The 19,214-nt window shown below is 34.9% G+C and overlaps 1 protein-coding gene across 1 annotated transcript in view; it reads right to left on the reverse strand.

The window, feature by feature from the left end:
• The window catches only part of LOC101887903 (uncharacterized), a 226,669-nt gene extending 215,285 nt beyond the window's left edge, over positions 1–11,384 (reverse strand). Inside the window, exon 1 of the mRNA XM_059127329.1 lies at positions 11,011–11,384. The gene's annotated coding sequence lies outside the window, so the exon portion shown is untranslated. The remainder of the gene's footprint in view (positions 1–11,010) is intronic.
• Positions 11,385–19,214: the final 7,830 nt, after the last annotated feature.

Below are 19,214 nucleotides of genomic sequence, written 5' to 3' on the forward strand. Positions count from 1 at the left end.
TAAAGCGTTTTATAATTTCCACCCTGAAAATATTAAAAAAGGCGTGTAGACATGAAAACAGTAATTGAGGCATATTTTTTCAAAATATTTTGCACAGTCTCTTTGTTTTGTATGTATATAATGTGCATTTGGTTTTCGAAGGCCTTGTGAAATGCTATGAAAAAGATTTGAAGATATAGTGAATATATTAGGAGTTAATAATAGACACTGCTAATAAAAGAGTAAAGAAATTGACTGACTGACTGCTTGACTTAACGATTTATCAATACCCAAATTATGTTATAATCTTAATATTATGGATGAGGATCACTCTTGGTACGTAGGCATCTGATAAAGCTAGGTTATTAGAAGTTCATGCTAGAACGGTAAGAAAAGAAAAAGGTACTAAATATAAATATACGAACTCTTAAATATGCAAGTTGTACAATATTTTGCACCATTTCGTATCATTTGAATGGTTAGAAATAAATATTATTTATTTTGAGTTTTGCCTTGTAAGGGCGAAGATCATATGTTTTATGATTTATGTGTTTGTTTTCTCTTTCGAGACGAGCTTAATGATCTGAAATTTGCAGTGAAAAGGAAAGCCTGATAGACACTATCACACACTCACCACTATGCGACGCGTTTCGCCGTTGGTTAAGCATATTTGGTGTGGATGACGGCTTACAAGGGTCGTTCTCTGGAAAGTAGTTTATATTTCGAACTTATTGCAAATTAGCATATGCGAATTATACACTTGAAACTCTCCAGGTTCGACTCAAGTTCTATTGGCAGATCTTTTTCACAGCAAAGTTTTCTTTTTTTTTTTTGTTTTTGTAGTGATGGATTTTTTGTCCACAACAACTACATTGCTTCCAATGCATACACTTGTTTTAGTGCTGCTTTAGGAAGAAGGGTTAATGGCTCTGAACGTAGGGACGGCAACTTCTAGTTGGCTGCACACCGAGGTCCGCGGTTCAAATCCCATTATTAATTTTTAATTAAGAAACCAGTAAAGAAATTCCTAAAGTCGGGCGGGGCCGACTCTATGATACCCTACACCACATTGCTAATTTAGTAGAGCTCCACATAACAATTAAAAGTTTTTATTGGAGAATTCAATCATGCACGCCATGATTATAATTATAATTTAAAGTTCAAAGGACTATATGTGCCGAAGCATTTGTATCTTTTTAATTCGGACTAGTATTGCCAATTTGGTGCAAAATTAATTTGAAATCAGATATATATATTTATCTTTATGGAAGCTATATCCAAATCTGAACCGATCTCAATAAAATTTGGCAAATATATTTCTGAGCTGTATTTGATATATCTCCCTGAATATCGTTGTTACGGAGTGCATATTATGGCTGGGTAACAAATACAACAAATCGGATGAACAATATATATGGCAGCTATAGCTATATCTGAACCGATTTTCACCAAGCTTCGATTTTCATACTAGCTTCTAGACACAATTCGGTCGTATGTGCCAAATTTCATCCTATTTGGGCAAATATTAGACATTTGGTGCAAATAAAAGGTAAATCGGACGAAGTTATATATGGGAGCTATATACAAATCTGAACCGATTTCGATAAAATTTAGCAAAGGTATTTCTGAGCTACATTTGATATATTTTTTCCCCCAAATATTGTTGTTACAGAGTGCATATTACGGTTGCGGAGGACAAAAATAACAAATCGGATGAACAATATATGTGGGAGCTATAGCTATATCTGAACCGATCTTCCAATTTGACATACTAGCTTTTAGACTCAATTCGGTCGTAAGTGTCCAATTTATCCCATTTGGGCAAATATTAGACGTTTGGAACCGATCTCGATAAAATTTAGCAAAGGTATTTCTGAGCTGCATCTGATATATTTCCCCAAATATTGTTGTTACAGAGTGCATATTATGGCTGCGGAGGACAAAAACAACAAATCGGATGAACAATATATATGGGAGCTATAGCTATATCTGAACCGATTTCGATTAAATTTGGCATACTTATTTTCAGGCCTAATTTGGTTGTATGTGCAAAATTCCAAACTATTCGGGCTGATATTACACGTTTGGTGCACAATGAAAGGCAAATCGGACGAAGATATATATGGGAGCTATATCTAAATTTTTACCGATTATATCCAATTTCAATAGGGTTCGTCCTTGGGCCAAACAAATGATGCTTGGAAAATTTCATCTCAGTCGGATAATAAATGCGACCTGCATTTTGTTCACAAGAATACATGGACAGACGGACGTACGGACGGACAGACGGACTGACATGCATAAATCAACTCAGAATGTGATTCTATGCAGATCATCAAAAGGAACTATGGGTCTATCTCATTTCCTTTTGCCTGTTACAAACAAATGCACAAAGACATAATACCCTAACCACCTTGTGGTGTAGGGTATAAATACTGAGCGGTGCTAAATTTAGTTCAATTTCTATTTGAGTAAACAGATAGAGTTGGTATGCTGAAATATGGAAATAATTGTAGGAGTGTTTTGAAAAATAGAGGAGGGCCGATGTAAGCAGTAAGTTTAAGAAGCGTGTACTCATGTTTACAAAAAGAACTAAAGCGGCAAATTTTGTTCAATTTCGATTCGAGTGAACATATAGAGTTGGAATGCAGACATTTGGAAATAATTATAGGACTGTTTTGAAAATTCGTTTCGAAAGTTGAAATTTGGATTACTTTGAAAGTGTTAGATTGGGGTATGTTGGTAGCTTTGGAAATTTGTACTAATGTGTATTAAGTGGAAATAAATTTGGTACAATTTGGATTTGGACGAACCAAAAGGGCTGATACCTTGAAGTTTGGAATTGGGATTGCTGTGGGAATTTAGGATTGGGGTCCGTAGAAAGCTTTGGTAATTCGTACTTTTGTGTACTAAATGGTTTTAAATTTGGTAGAAGTTGGAATTGGGTGAGTCGATAGGACTGGAATCCCGAAATTGGGAAATCCCGAAATTGGGAAATCCTGAAATTTGGAATCAGGATTAATTCTGAAGTGTAGGTTTGGGGTATGTACTAAATTTGGTATAATTTCGATTAAGGTTAGCCGAGACGGCAGTAATCCTGAAATTTCGAATTAGGATTACTGTTGAAGTATAGGATTCTTAGTATCAGTTCATATGGTTTTGGAAAAGAACACTTACATGAACGAAAGGTACCAAGTGGTGCGAAATTTGGTTTTAGATATTTGTATAAAAAAGAAGAGAAATAACTGACTGACCAAGAATCAGTAGTTGATTCTCCAAACGGCTTAAGTACGAATCTTGAATCTTTTGCACGAGGATCAGTCTTGGTGCGTAGGGGAGTGATAAGGCTGGGTTTTAGAAAACTCAGAGTGAAAGGATATGAAAAATATTAAAATTTACTAATAATTGAATATTGGGCGAAAGAATGAGTCAGAAATCTGAAATTTAGTATGAGTGTCACTGATGGGGTGTACTATAGATTTTCCAAAGGGTTTTTGGCAACTTGAACTTTAGAGTTACGAAAAGTTCTAAAATGGTACAATTTGACATTCTGTCGTCCGATAGTGCAAGAACTTGATATTTGGTATGAAAATAAAGGGTGGGACGTAAGTTTTATACATTAAGGTGTTTTTGGAAATGCATTAAATGTACCAAATGGTACTAAATTTCGAACTGATTGTTTCAGGGTGAACGGATGGGTACATTGCAGGTAGCTAGGTTTGTGACAATGACTGGGTTTTGAATATGTCTACTAGAAGTGCGCGAAAAGTACAAAAAAGTAATATATTTGGCACAATTTTGTCTTGGGTGAAGAGATAATGCTTGAAATTTGAAATTTGTTATTAGGATCGCTGTTCATGAGTAGCCTGGACATATATATATATAGGTGGTTTCGGAAATTTGTACTATGATTATACGAAAAGTGCTGAATGGTACTATATTTGGTATTGGGTGTTGGGATAGAGATAAAATTCTGAAATTTGATCTTCAGATTACTGGTAGTATCTGTGTTTATAATTTGGAGGCGGTTCGAAAATGTCTCCAATATTTTTACGGAAAGTAGATAGAGCTGAATCCCGAAGTTTGATATTGGTGTCTGTGTTTGGGACATGAATATGGTTTTGGAAATTGTTCGAAAAGTGCTAAATAGTAATAAATATGATATTGGGTTGTCTATGGATGAGAAAAGGAGCTGGTTATGCGTTGTATGTATGAAATTGTACTAAATGTGGCAATACGGTAATTTCTGAATTTCTGTTCGAAAAGTACTAAACAGTAGCAATTTTAAATTACTCTTTGTGTCTAGGATGGAAAGATGTAGATTTATTGGATATGTGTACTAAATGTTACTTAATTTGGTATAGGGTGAGGGAATAGAGCTGAAACTCCGATATTTGACTGTTGATTTCTAGGGATCAAATATGGAGATGTCGAAAAGTTTGCGACAGAAAAATTGGTGGAAGATCCATTGTGCAATGGTTTTACTAATATCCTCCTGGGTAAACTTCAAAATGAAAAACAAACAAAAATTATCCTATTATTCTTTACGAATAAGGAAAAAAGTGAATACTATATAACATCTTGAGAGTCTGAAAATGTAGCACTATTAGTTTGAAAAAAATAGTTTTGGTTAAAACAAAAATTAAAATTGAACAAACTGTGCATTTTGAGTAGTAAAATGGACTAACACGAACTTTTAGAACGAATGCAAAATTTTAAGGTGGATGTGCAAATTAAATACAAATTTTTTTGCCAATCCCGTTTGAAATCACGGTCAAAACTTTTAAAATACCTAAAATCGGGCGGTACCGTTATTGGAGGCTCATAAGAAGCGTAGTTCGATTTCACTTTCTTGCGAAACCGAAATAGCAAAATATAGCTACTTTTTGAAAATTGCGGATCTATCTTGACAAAGATTTTCTTGAAATGCCTTTTTTTGGCAGTCTATTAAATTATAGTAAATTCCGTTGGTAGATGTTGTCTAAATCCTTAAAATACATGGAATTAAATCGCACCGTTATATGGGACCATAACAAAAACGTAATTTTTACTATCGACATAGCCAACATATCGCGTTAAATATCTAAGTTTGGTATTTTGAATACGGAATTGTCTGTAATTTGATATTTTATTGGTACGTTAACTTCTGAATTTATTTCATATGTTGGTATTTACCCGCATATAAAATATTAATTCTTTCCTCACAATTTCAATGGATTCTACCTAACCAGAGCACTTTTTGCATTAAAAAATAAATTGGGGACATATTTACCATTTTTTTTTTTTTTTTGGAATATGGGTACTTTACAATTTTTGTACCTTTACAATTTTTGTACTATTTTACTTATATATGATATATTTCAGGTTTTCGAAAATCCTTAGATTTTTTGGAACTTCAAAGATAAATATGATTTACTATAATTTCCATATGCTTAGTACTCGATAATTTGTAAAAACTATGAAAATGTTTTTTTTTTTTTTAATTGCAATCCAAATCAAAATATTTTTCCCTGGTTGTTGTTTTACCCTCCCAATGCGATTTAATGTATTGCCTAACAAAAAATGTCACATAATATTGGCAAAATGCCAAATCATTTGAAATATAATTTCAAATGTTATGTGTTGAGAATAATTTTCCGTTTTCAAAAAACGTAAACAAAAATTATAATCTAAATTATTTAAACGCTTTAATAATTAAGCAAATGACCATGGCGTAAACAATAATTTGCTACCGAAATGCCGACAATGGCAACGTCATAGAAATGTTAGAGCGCCATTTAAATACCATTAGAAACTGACAGCAGCGGTTATAACAGAAAAAAAAACTTAGATTTAAAAAAACACAAAAAGAGAAAACGCCCTTCATAAAATCTGACTATGAACCCAAATGAATATCCATTCAAAGTAGAAGCAGTAGCAACAATGTTGTTGACGAAAGGCATTGACGATGACAATGTTGTTGTTGTTTTTGCTGTCACAACAAACAACAATGTCACTATGCGATGACCTACCTTAAACTGTGTGACCTTGTGTGTGTAGCATGCAAGCACACATACCGTATTGTCACACAAAAAAGCACAAAGCAAACCCACACACACACACACTAACAGGCTCAACCACTAAAAGTGGCCAAACTGTATAACGTTCCCGGTTTTTCGTGTTATATGTATGTATGTACTCCCATATGTTGATAATAGTTTCTATGTCGGTTGTATATGATATAAACAAATTTTAGGATATATGTTAATAAAGAACACATATATGGGTCATTCCTATACATTTTGAAATCACATTTAATTGACTTAAAACGTAAGAAGTTAAATCAAACGCATTCCTTCAAAATATCAGGCCCAAAAATATTCTGTGTTATGGTATGGTTAGAGAACAGTTGATATCATTTGGAATATGAATTCCACTCGTAATAGACGTAGTAACCAAGTTTCTTCAATATATAGACTAGCAAGTGTCTGGTACTTTGTCAGCGAAAAGTCCACCTTAAAATTTTAGATTCGTTCCAAGAGTGTGAGTTAGGTCGTTCCAATACTCAAAATTCACATTTTGTTAATTCTGACAAAATTTTTCAATCAAATTATCATACATCGCTCTAAATTTTCAGACTTAAATTTTTATATATTACTCAAGTTTTTCATTTTTTCGGAAAGAAAAAGAGAACATGTTTATCTTTTACACCAAAATGTCTTCAAGATCTCTCATTTTTTAGTTCATCGATAAGGATATTAAAACAATTGCACAATGGTCCCACATCCATTTTTGCCATATGTAAGCCCTAAGACACTAACAGCGACAGAATTGCAGCTCTATTCCTTCACCCAATACCAAATTTAATAACATTTAGTACGCACATCCAAAACAATTTATATCTCTCCATACTAGACACCAACACTCATCCAAAATTAGTTAAATTTAGTACTTTCCGAACAAGTACAAATTTTCAAAACCACCTTCATATTTTAACCACAAACACCAATAGTGACATCTATATCAAATTTCAGGATTTCAGCTCTATCTGCACCAAATACCAAATTTAGTACCATTTAGTATTTTTCCCATTTAGATGCGTTTCCAAACCACCGCCATATCTCCCACGCAAATACCATCAGTATTCTAAATATCAAATTTCTGAACTTTATCTCTATCCCTTACTTATGTCAAAACCAAATTTAGTACTATTTCCGAAACAACCTCCATATGTCCAGGCTAAACATGAACAGCTAAGGCAAAATTTCAGAGTTTAAGTACTATCTATTCCCCAATACCACATTGTACCAAATATAGTACTCTTTAGTACTTTTCGTGCACTTTTAGTTCCTCTTTTTCACAATCCTTTCGCCAACAGGGAACAGCTTTTTTCGTTCACCGTTAGTAATATGTAGTACTTTTCAAACAATTTTAATACTCATTCCATATCTACATCTCTACATTCTAGACACCAAATCCAAAATTAGTACCATTTAGTACTTTTCGAACAATTATAGTTCATATTTCCAAAACCACTTCCATATCTCGATTCCAGATACCAGCATTCCATATAGCAATCCCTGATACCAACAGAGAACTCAAACTCAAATTTCGGATTTCCAGGCCTATCCCTTCACCCAATACAAAATTCCAATTGGTACCAAATTTAGTGCATTTTAGTACTTTTGGCACACGTATTGTTAGCATTTTTATAGCCTGCACCATTCTATGGAGGGTATATCAACTGTGACATTCCGTTTGTAACATCCTTAAATATTCGTCTTAGACCCCATAAAGTATATATATTCATAATCAGCATAAAATTCTAAGTCGATTTAACGATGTCCGTCTGTCTGTCCGTCTGTCTGTCTGTCTGTCCGTCTGTCCGTCTGTCTGTCTGTTGAAATCACGATACAGCCCACATTATTTGACGTAGAGCGCCAAAATTTAGCAGAGCTATTTGCATTGGGTATAGGATGGTTGGTATCGGTCCACGTTCTGGTATAGTCCCCATAAAACGGTACCTCCCGATATTCGGTATTTTGATGATTTATGCCACATTTTTTTACGGATTTGTCTGGAAATTGGTATTTGTAGGTCATAACGGGTCCCTGAATGTGTGGCAAAACATTGCATGTATAGGTCCACGTTGTGGTATAGCCCCCATATAAAGGTACCTCCCGATACCTCGGTATTTTAGTTTTTTTGCCACACATTTTCACGGATTTGTCTAAAAATTGGTATTTGTGGGTCATAATGGTTTCCAGCTCCGGTGGCGAAACATTGCATGTATGGGTCCATGATTTGGTATAGCCCCCATATAACGGTACCTCCCGATATTCGTTAATTTGATGATTTTTGCAACATTTTTTCACGGATTTGTCTGAAAATTGGTATTCGTTGGTCATAATGGGTTCCAGCTCCGGTGGCGAAACATTGCATGTATGCGTCTATGATTTGGTGTAGCCCCCATATAACGTTACCTCCCGATACTCGGCATTTTAATGGTTGTTGCCACATTTCTTCTAATGTTTCTTTTACCCTAAGGTGGAGGGTATTAAAAGTTTGGCCCGGCCGAACTTAACGTTTTTCTTACTTGTTATATCATGCTCTATTCTATGGAGGGTACATTAACTTTGTCATTCCGTTTGTAACTCCTCGAGATACTTATGTCAGACCCAACAAAGTCGATTTAGCGATGTCCCTCTGTCTGTTGTAATCACGCTATGCACATGTTTATTTTGCCAGTAGACAGGTTAAGTTCGAAAATGGGTCAAATAGGTCCACGTTTTCATATAGCCCCCATATAACGGTACCTTCCGATATTTGGTATTTTGATGAATTTAGCGACATTATTCACCGGAATTGTTTTTCAAATTTGGTATTTGAAGTTCGAAATGGATACTACAGCCTAAGACAAAAAATTGTCTGTGCAGGTCCACGTCTTCGTGTAGCCCCCATATAACGGATTTCAAATTACGTTCGTAATGGGAACTAAATTCTGTGACACAAACATTTTTATGCAGGTCCAAGTCTTCGTATAGGCCCCATACAGCAGTACCTCCCTATATTCTGTATTTTGACGAGTTTGGGTACAATACTCACCGAAATTTTTTGAGATCTCGTATTTGAAGTTCGCAATGGATGCTACAGCCTGTGACAGAAAATTGTCTATGCAGGTTCAGGTTTTCGTATGACTCCGGTATAACGGTGCCTCCCTTTATACGGTATTTTGAAGATGCTACATAATATGGTAATGGCTTATAACAAACAATGTAAATATAGGTGTACGTCGTATAGACCCCGGTATTTTAAAATTTTAACAGAATTTTTAACGGATTTAATTTTTGAAAAATGTCCAAATACGTTCCAAGTAGTGGAGCGTATTCAAAGTTCGGCCCAGCCGATCTTTCTGCTTTTTAACTTGTTTAAAACTCTTTTGTATCAACCAAACTGCACAAAAGATCATCCCAATGCCAAAATGTAGACTCCAACATAATCCCTTCCCCAATTAGAAAATTTAGTACCACTAACATTTTTTGGTGACACCAAATTTCATATTTCAAGTAGCATTCCTTCACGCAATACCAAATTTAGTAACATTCAGTACCTCTCGAGCTCCATATCCGAATCCTACACTCCCAGAGTAATCTTAATTCTAAATTTGAGAATTCCAACTCTAGTGGTTCATCCAAATTTAACCAAATTAAGTACAAATTTCCATAACCACCTTTATCATACATTCTAATGGAATTCTGTTCTCCAAAAATTTAAACTGTAGCAAATTAAGTGCATTTTAGTACATATAAGTTCATATTTCCCAAATTACCTTTATATCCCAATCCTACACTTCGACAGAAATCCTATTTCCAAATTTCAGGATACCAGCTATATTGGTTTACCCGATTGTACACAATTTAGTACCATTAAGTACGCATTTCCAGAACCACCTACATTCCTCAGTCCTACAATGCAATAGTAATCTTATTTCCAAATTTCAGAATTCCAGCTCCATTTAGTATTTTTCTTGAATATAAGTACACATTTCGAAAACTTCTTCTATATCACAATCCTACTCTCCACAAGAAATGTCAATTTCAGAAACATTTATACATCTGTTACTATTTCAATAGTTTAAAATAAAACTTAGATTAACCTCAACGTGTCCCGTTCAATTATCCAATGTGTCGACAACCTTCGATTTTGTGTTTTCTATTTTCATTATTTCCCCCAAGAACTAACATGAAATCTCTCATATTTTTGTTTTTTTGCTGCGAACATGTGAAGAAAGACAGCTGACATATAAAATGTGAAACAGTTTGTAACGGCTCGCTTTCGTTCTTCCTTTTTTAATCTTTTTATTTAGCTTAAGTAGCATGGTTATACTGCCGTGAACTTAAAACAAACATCGCATAAAAAACAAAACGCCACCGCCGAAACATTTTCCACACCTGTGCAATATTAAAATATTTATACAATTTACAACGGAGTTTTATTAAAGTTTTTTTTTTTTATTTTTTGCCGATGTTGGTAGTACACAAAAAATGTGATAAAAATGAAGTAAATAGTAGCGAAAAAACTAAACGTAAACTAAATTGCAAATATTTGCTATCTTTAGTTTTACTGACATTCATTAAAACTTTAAAGGCAAATTTGCATGTGAAACAACTTTCATTTGAACTGAATGAAAACTTTTTGGCACACTTGAATTTTACGCACTCTTAGTCGCACAGTTGCCGTTTTTTTTTTTTAGCACATGGCAGGGGAAATTAGAAGAAAGAACAAACAACCACACTTCTAGCTGAAGCCAAAAGGTAAATACATAAGTTTGTTGGCTTTCAGCTTAGTTGGAAGTCATTGACCTACTTATAGACCAACAATAGAAAGCACACATGTGAGATATTAAGTACTTGCAAGGGGTCAAATTTAAAAATTGTTGGTACGTCGAGTTTCCTCCCAATGTGTGCAATGTGATTTAATGGAGAGGGGGAGAGACTTTGGAATTTGTTTAGAATCAAGTATATTTTAAATTTAATATAGGAGTCATTGTACCGGTATTTTACACTCAGCCAATCTCAGATCCAAACTTGGTACATTATTTAATGATTTTCAATTTAAGATCGAGTTCGGAGTTGGGCAATATTGGTCCACTCCTTCTCCAAAGGGGTCAGAATTTTGAATAACAAAATTCACATGAAATAGTGTCACATAATTCTGCAAAAGTGTTATCTTTGCTATTGACAGCAACCACCAGGTCATGAAAATGTTCATAGCATTTGTATAACAGCATCAATGTAACGGTCAGAAGTGACATTTTCGTGTATATGTGATTTGGCTGAAATTTAAAAAAATTACGCTTTTATTGACATTTTTGTATCATTTACAAAAAAAGTTATGGTCTATTTTAAACGCTAAATATTATTCGATTACCATTTAAATTGCTGATCTTCTGTCCATTCCTAAACCCTCCACCTTGCGAAATTCAAAATCTTCACATTTTCTGTTTTTTGTCCATTTCTTTGATCTTAACCCCAACTCTATGCAATTTCGTGAGGATTTAGCCCATTTCAAGACTATCTATTTATACCCTACCACATTGTGGTCGGGGTATTACGCCTTTGCGCATTTGTTTGTAACATAGAGAAGGAAGCGAGTTAGACCCATTGTTCCTTTTGATGATCTGCATAGAATCACATTCTGAGCCGATTTCCTTCTGTCTGTCCGCCTGTCCATGTATTTTTGTAAACAAAGTCGCATTTCATGACTGATCACGAAAAAATTTTGCTCCAAGGACGATAATCGGTCAAAATATAGGTAACTCTCCCATATAAATATATTTGGCCGATTTGCATTTTACTTGGTATATTAGTCCAAATAGGATGAAATTTGGCCCACATAACCAAATTGAACTTAGAAACATGCCCCCATATGTATTGTTCATGCACTCCGTTTCAACGATATCAGAAATACGTTTTTTATTGAGATCGGTTCAGATTTGGATATAGCTACAGGGTGAGATGAAAAAACTGCAACCAACTTCAGACTGCTGTCATTTCTAAGCCACTGGTCCGACAGCTGTTAAAATTATTCCAGTGACAGTTCATTATATTGTTTACAAGCGTACAAAAGCATTTTGGTCAGAATTTTCCAGAAAAAAAAATCATTCGTGATGGTATTCAAACGCGATTGTATGATTTCTTTATATTCGCCTGGAAAACCACAAGTGTCTCGTACCATCGCTCTTTACCGTGATACTGGAAGAAAACAGCAGAAATAGTTCAAAAGTAAAGAAGCGACTTGATCGAAAGCCGCGTCGCAGTGGCCGAAAAATGGCTCGTGAGCTCAACATATCGCAATATTCCATTCGGCAAATATTGAAAAAATGAGCTCGGGGTAAAGCCATTAACATTCCAAGAAGTGCCAGAACTAACACCGCAACAGAAAGAAAATAGACTCAAAAGAGCTTAAAATTGCTTCGCTTGGCCGATGAGAAAACATTCGTTGTCCAGCAGTTTGTAAACAAACAAAATGATCGTGTTTCATGCCAAAAAGGTCAGCTGAAAATGTGTCCCTTCGATTGGCCAGCAGAATTCAAGCGTCGGTCATGGTGATGGGTGGGCCGCCATAACAGCCGATGGTCTTTCTCCGCTCGTATTAATCGACCGTGGCATTAGATGTCGAATATTATTGCGAAAATATTCTGGAGGTTATATTTAAGTCTTAGACACGCAAACATTTTGAACGCAGACCTTGGACATTACAACACAACTCAGCACCATCGCTTCATTTCAACTCACAATGGCCACCAAAATCTCCGGATACCAACCCGTTGGACTATTGTGTCTGGAGTATTTTGGAAAGCAACGTAGGTACTAAAAAATAACAAAGTGTCGATCAACACAAGTAAACGCTTCGCCGGGAATGGGCCAAAATATCGAAGAGCAACATTCGGACAGCGTGTGACGGTTGCAGTGGCCGTTTCTAATTCTAAAATTTGATGCTATTTTCGACTTTTTTTGTTTTCATTCAATAAAGTTAAAAAAAAAAATGTAAAAATTATGGCGTTTGACTTTGTTGCATTTTTTTATCTCAACCTGTATGAGAGCTACATATAAATATGCTGTACCCCGTACATTATTGATATGTAGGGTCTAGGAATACAAATGGATCATCAGGCATACAGCGCAACAGAAATTCGATAGCAAACGTATTTCTAGTATTTGGAACTCCTATCTGGCATGGGTCACTAGTCTGCATGAAACGCTGCACCTCCTAAAACACTACTTATCCCACCCCAATCTCACGATAAGAGGAAGTAAGAGGCCTGAAGAAGCAGTACGAGCAGCTACAATAAAAATCTTTGTAAGGTTAATTTTTCGCCGCACCAAAATATAAATCTTTCAATCTGTTCACTTTTCAAATGTTAAGCTATAACGCAATTTACCAGAAACCGCAATTGTGTTCGTCTTACTTTCAATCAGTATTATTATGTCAATCTGCCATGAACTAAACTAATCCGCTTGATCTCTTTAATTTCATTCCCCCGAAGAAAAAGTGTGGTATGAAACTCCCCGAAATGTGAACGAAATAAATAATCCCCGACAAGGTAACCACCCTCTTCCAAAGGCATTAAAATGTTCGACTGTGTTAAGAAGTTGTTAGTTATGTTTTAATCGTATTACGAACAGGTTGTTGCTGCTTTGATGTTCCTTAAACCTCATTAGGGACAACAGTTTTAAGCCACTTATCTGATGTTGTTGAATTGAAAATGTATGAGCCAGCTACCGACTGGCCCGAGCATAAAGTTGGGATCTAAATGGGATTTTCGCCGTCATTAAATACAATGAAGTTATTGTTTGTTGTTATTTTATGCACTGCTATTATTGTCCGCCACGAAGCTCTCCTGACCACACCGGCTGGGTATGCATACCAGCTTAACTACGACAATTATGGCGGTATATTGGACGAAAATAATTATGAAATAAAAATTTTAAATTTATTTAACATTTATTAATTTTTTATACTTCTGTATCCTTCTCCTTCTTGGAAATAGCATTCGTGGGTGTTTATGAAGCAAGATACTCTGGTCATGGCAACAATAAGTATATATTATTTGCCTGCATTTTATGGTTTCCGTGTTGGTTGGTATTGTTAATTAGGACAGATAGAATCTCATTTACGCGGTAGCAAATTGTAGTTGAAGGGTTTCTGCAATTCACACATTTTCCTTGCTTTTTTTTGAACAAATTACTGAAACACTCAACGAGTTCGGTTAATCACGTCACCACACACATAATTTACTTACACAGAAACAAATCTTTGTTGCCATGGAGCATATGCATGTTTGTGTACACACGACACATGTGTATTAACACACATATATTGAACATATATTAATCCGATCTGAATAAAGGGTGTTAATATATTTCAATACTTTTATGTAAGGAAGAACATCATTTAACCAGAATTAACTCATCTTCATGTTACAAATATTTGAATGAATTATGAGACGGAAATTATTGCAATTAAATTTTAAATGTAAATAATTTAAGAAGAGTGACTTAAATCAAAAGATACCACAGACAGAATTTTTCGTCAATAGAAAAAACATATAATATTAATTATTAGATATCCATATGTTCGTCTTTTACATGAAGCTTTAAATTTGCTACGGTAGAATTGTAAAATTCTTTTGGTCCGATGCAGAACGCCCACTATTCCTAAATTATCCACTATGGGTAACTCCATATACTTCAATTGAAGATGCAAGGGCAAAAGGCTAATTGGAAGAAGACCACATTTGTCTTCTAAATAGAAGAATACCACCTGGTCTTTTATAGAAAAAGACTTCTATAGGCCACATTTGTCTTCTATAGAAGAAGGCCACATTTGTTTCCTATAGAAGAAGACCAAATTGGCCTTCCATAAAAGAAAATCAACCTGATCTTCTATAGTCTTCTATGGTCTTCGAAAGAAGAATACCACCTTGGCCTTCTATAGTCTTCAATGAACTTCTAAAGAGGAAGACCACCTTGGTCCTCAATAGTAGAAGGCCACATTGCCTTTTATAGAAGAGGGTCTTCTTCTATTGAAAAAAGGCAATGTAGAAAATTTTGGACTTTTTTTAAAAAAATAATAATTCAAACAAGTAAAAAAACATTAAGTTCGGTCGTGCCAAACTTTTAATACCCTCCACTTTAGGGTAAAAGAAACATTAGAAGAAATGTGGCAAAAACCATTAAATTACCGAATATCGGGAGGTACCGTTATATGGGAGCTATACCAAAACGTGGACCTATAATTACAATGTTTCGCTACACGAACTAGGACCCATTATGACCCACAAATACCAATTTTTATACAAATCAGTGAAAAAATGTGGCAAAATCATCAAATTACCGAATATCGGGAGGTACCGTTATATAGGAGCTATACCAAAACGTGGACCTATAATTACAATGTTTCGCTACACGAACTAGGACCCATTATGACCCACAAATACCAATTTTTAGAATAATCAGTGAAAAAATGTGGCAAAAATCATCAAATTACCGAATATCGGGAGGTACCGTTATATAGGAGCTATACCAAAACGTGGACCTATAATTACAATGTTTCGCTACACGAACTAGGACCCATTATGACCCACAAATACCAATTTTTAGACAAATCAGTGAAAAAATGTGGCAAAATCATCAAATTACCGAATATCGGGAGGTACCGTTATATGGGGGCTATACCAAATCATGGACCCATCCATGCAATGTTTCGCCACCGGAGCTGGAAACCATTATGACCCACAAATACCAATTTTTAGACAAATCCGTGAAAAATGTGGCAAAAAAAAACTAAAATACCGAATATCGGGAGGTACCTTAATATGGGGGCTATACCACAACGTGGACCTATAGATGCAATATTTTGCCACACACTCAGGGACCTTTTATGACCTACAAATACCAATTTCCAGACAAATCCGTGAAAAAATGTGGCATAAATCATCAAAATACCGAATATCGGGAAGTACCAGAACGTGGACCGATATATCTCATTTTCAATACCAACCATCCTAGACACAATGCAAATAGCTCTGCTGAATTTTGGCGCTCTACGTCAAATAATGTGGGCTGTATCGTGATTTCAACAGACAGACAGAGAGACGGACAGACAGACAGACAGACGGACATCGTTAAATCGACTTAGAGTTTTAAGCTGATTATGAATATATATACTTTATGGGGTCTAAGACGAATATTTAAGGATGTTACAAACGGAATGACAAAGTTAATATACCCTCCTTTCCAAGGTGGAGGGTATAAAAATATCAACGTGGGCGAACTTTTTATAACCTCCACCATTGGGTAATGATTTTTATATAAAAGTATTTAAATTTAAACGTATTCCACTTTAAACTACAAAAAAATACCATAAAGTGGATGAGGATGTTATACGGGGCCATACCAAAACGGGAAACTTCGCAGGGTGAGATAAAAAAAAACTTCAACAAAGTCAAGAGCCATAATTTAATTTTTTTTTTTTTTTAATTTTATTAAATGAAAGAAAAAATGTCGAAAATATCATCAAACGTTAGAATAAGTTTAGATTTGTTCGAATTGGTCACCTTTGGCCCACACCACACCATGGCTGGCACTTGAGTTGTGGCAAGTAAACACGATCATTTTGTTTGTTTACAAACTGCTGGACAACGAATTTTTTCTTATCGGAGAAATTCGGCAGTTCATCACTTTTGGCCAAGCGAAGTAACTCTTTAGCTCTTTTGAGTCTATTTTCTTTTTGCTGCGGTGTAAGTTCTTTCACTTTTTGGAAATTCAATGGCTTACCCCGAATTAATTTTTCAATATTTGCAGAATGGAACATTGCGATATGTTCAGCTCACGAGCCATTTTTCGGCCACTGCGATGCGGGTTTCGATCAAGTCTCTTCTATACTTGTCGAACCATTTCTGCTTATGTAGCTGTTTTCTTTCGTCCACTTCCTTGACGTCGGGCTACGTTACCAGTATCACGGTAACGAGCGATAGTACAAGAAACAAAAGATTTATTCACTAAAAATGCTTTTGTACGCTTGTAAACAATATTATGAGCTGTCGCTGGAATAATTTTAAGAGCTATCAGCCGAGTGGCTTAGAAATGACAGCAGTCTGAAGTAGTTTGCAGTTTATCATCTCACCCCGTATGGACAATTTTATACTTCAAGTATTATAATCTACCAAATCTTCTTAAATACCAAATTTGAAACAATTTCGTAGGTAAATGTAACTAGGATTATCAAAATACCGAGTATCGGTGGGTATCTCTATATATGCGCTATAGGAAAACGTGGACCTAGAACCCATTATGAACTGCAAATACCAATTTTTAGACAAATCCGTGGAAAAATGTGGCAAAAATCATCAAAATACCGATTATCGCTAGGTACCCTTATATGGAGGGTTATAAAAAAGCTAGAAACCATTATGACCTAAAAAAACAATTTTCAGACAAATCCGTGGAAAAGATATGGCGAAAATCATCAAAATGCCGACTATCGGGAGATACCGTTGTATGACGGCTATACCAAAAGGTGGACCGATATATCTCATTTTCAATACCAACAATACAAATTGTTCTGCCATTTTGAAGTTTTAAGTCAAATAATGTGGGCTGTATCGTGTTTTCAACAGACAGATGGACATCGTCAAATCGAATTAGAATTTTATTCTGATCATGAATATATATTCTTTATGGGGTCTACAACGAATATTTAGGGATGTTACAAACGGAATGACAAAGTTAATATACCCTCCTTATCAAGGTAGAGGGTATAAAAAACCTTCTAATTTCATATAACAATGGAGCTTTTCTTCTAATATATCGAAATACCCCATCTTCTTTAGTTTTTTTCGACCTATTGATATTTAATATGTATGCCTTAAATTATTTTAATAATTCTACATATATATTGTTACAAAGGTAAAAGGTTGATCTTAATTATAGAATACAAATTCATCACATAGTACCCTAGGCGGCAATGAAAATCTTCAATTTATTTTAATTGTACATATTTCATTACACTTGCGTGTGTTTACTAGCCAATTAATGCCTCATTATACGTATCTGGCGATAGGCGAATTAAGATTCAATTTATCTTTTCATATCAGCAAATACAACAACAACGATGCGTATCACGCATACACACACAACGCCGATGCCGATACCGACGCCATCAATAAAATTAATTTTGAATAATGAATCTCTTAAGAACAAACTCACATGAATTCATTTACCTCGCTTTGATTTATTAACATTTCTTTTATGCCTAGTCCAAATAAAGATATTTCTCAGTGGCCTGATGATGCTAATATTCGACTTCGGACCTAGTGCAAAGCAGTTTTTCTTTTTTTTTCACAGCCTCACTGATTCCTGTCCGTCAGCTATCATTTACCACTCACAAAGTGATTCCCCTGACGGAAGTTATTAATCACGGAGATTTTTTAATTATTTTGCAAACGCTACTGGTAGCTGCTATTCGCATCGATTAATATTTTTCCTCGATGTTATTTATTTGCGTTTATTTCTCTCTCTCTCTCTCTCGCTGTGTGTGTACCACGATTGCAATTCATGTCAATGATTTTTTCTTTGCTTTCATTTGTCTTTCCGCTTTCATTTTGATTTATAATCATTTTCTTTTTGCCATTTATTTTGCATATAGACAACGGTGATTAAACATTTGATTGTGTAAAGCAATACTGAAAAAAAAAAAAAAATAGTAGCAAAGAAAGCGATTTGAAATGTCAGTAGTGTAACGATTTAAAATGATTGTCTCAATTTTAAAATTTATTGAATTTCATTTTAGCATAAGTTACAAACAAAGTACAGTTCGCAATTATTGCCCGATCCAGATGAAATTTGCAAAAATCATTCGTTTGGTCCAAGGACGAACCCTATTGAAATTGGAAATAATCGGTCAAAATTTAGATATAGCTCCCATATATATCTTCGTCCGATTTGACTTTTATTGTGCACCAAACGTGTAATATCAGCCCGAATAATATGAAATTCTGCACATACAACCAAATTAGGCCTGAAAATAAGCATGCCATTTTATCGAAATCGGTTCAGATATAGCTATAGCTCCCATATATATTGTTCATCCGATTTGTTATTTTTGTCCTTCGCAGCCGTAATATGCACTCTGTTACAACAATATTTAGGGAAATATATCAAATACTGCTCAGAAATACATGTACCAAATTT

This window comes from Musca domestica, unplaced genomic scaffold, assembly GCF_030504385.1.
Source record: "Musca domestica strain aabys unplaced genomic scaffold, Musca_domestica.polishedcontigs.V.1.1 44, whole genome shotgun sequence".
Taxonomy (NCBI): domain Eukaryota; kingdom Metazoa; phylum Arthropoda; class Insecta; order Diptera; family Muscidae; genus Musca; species Musca domestica.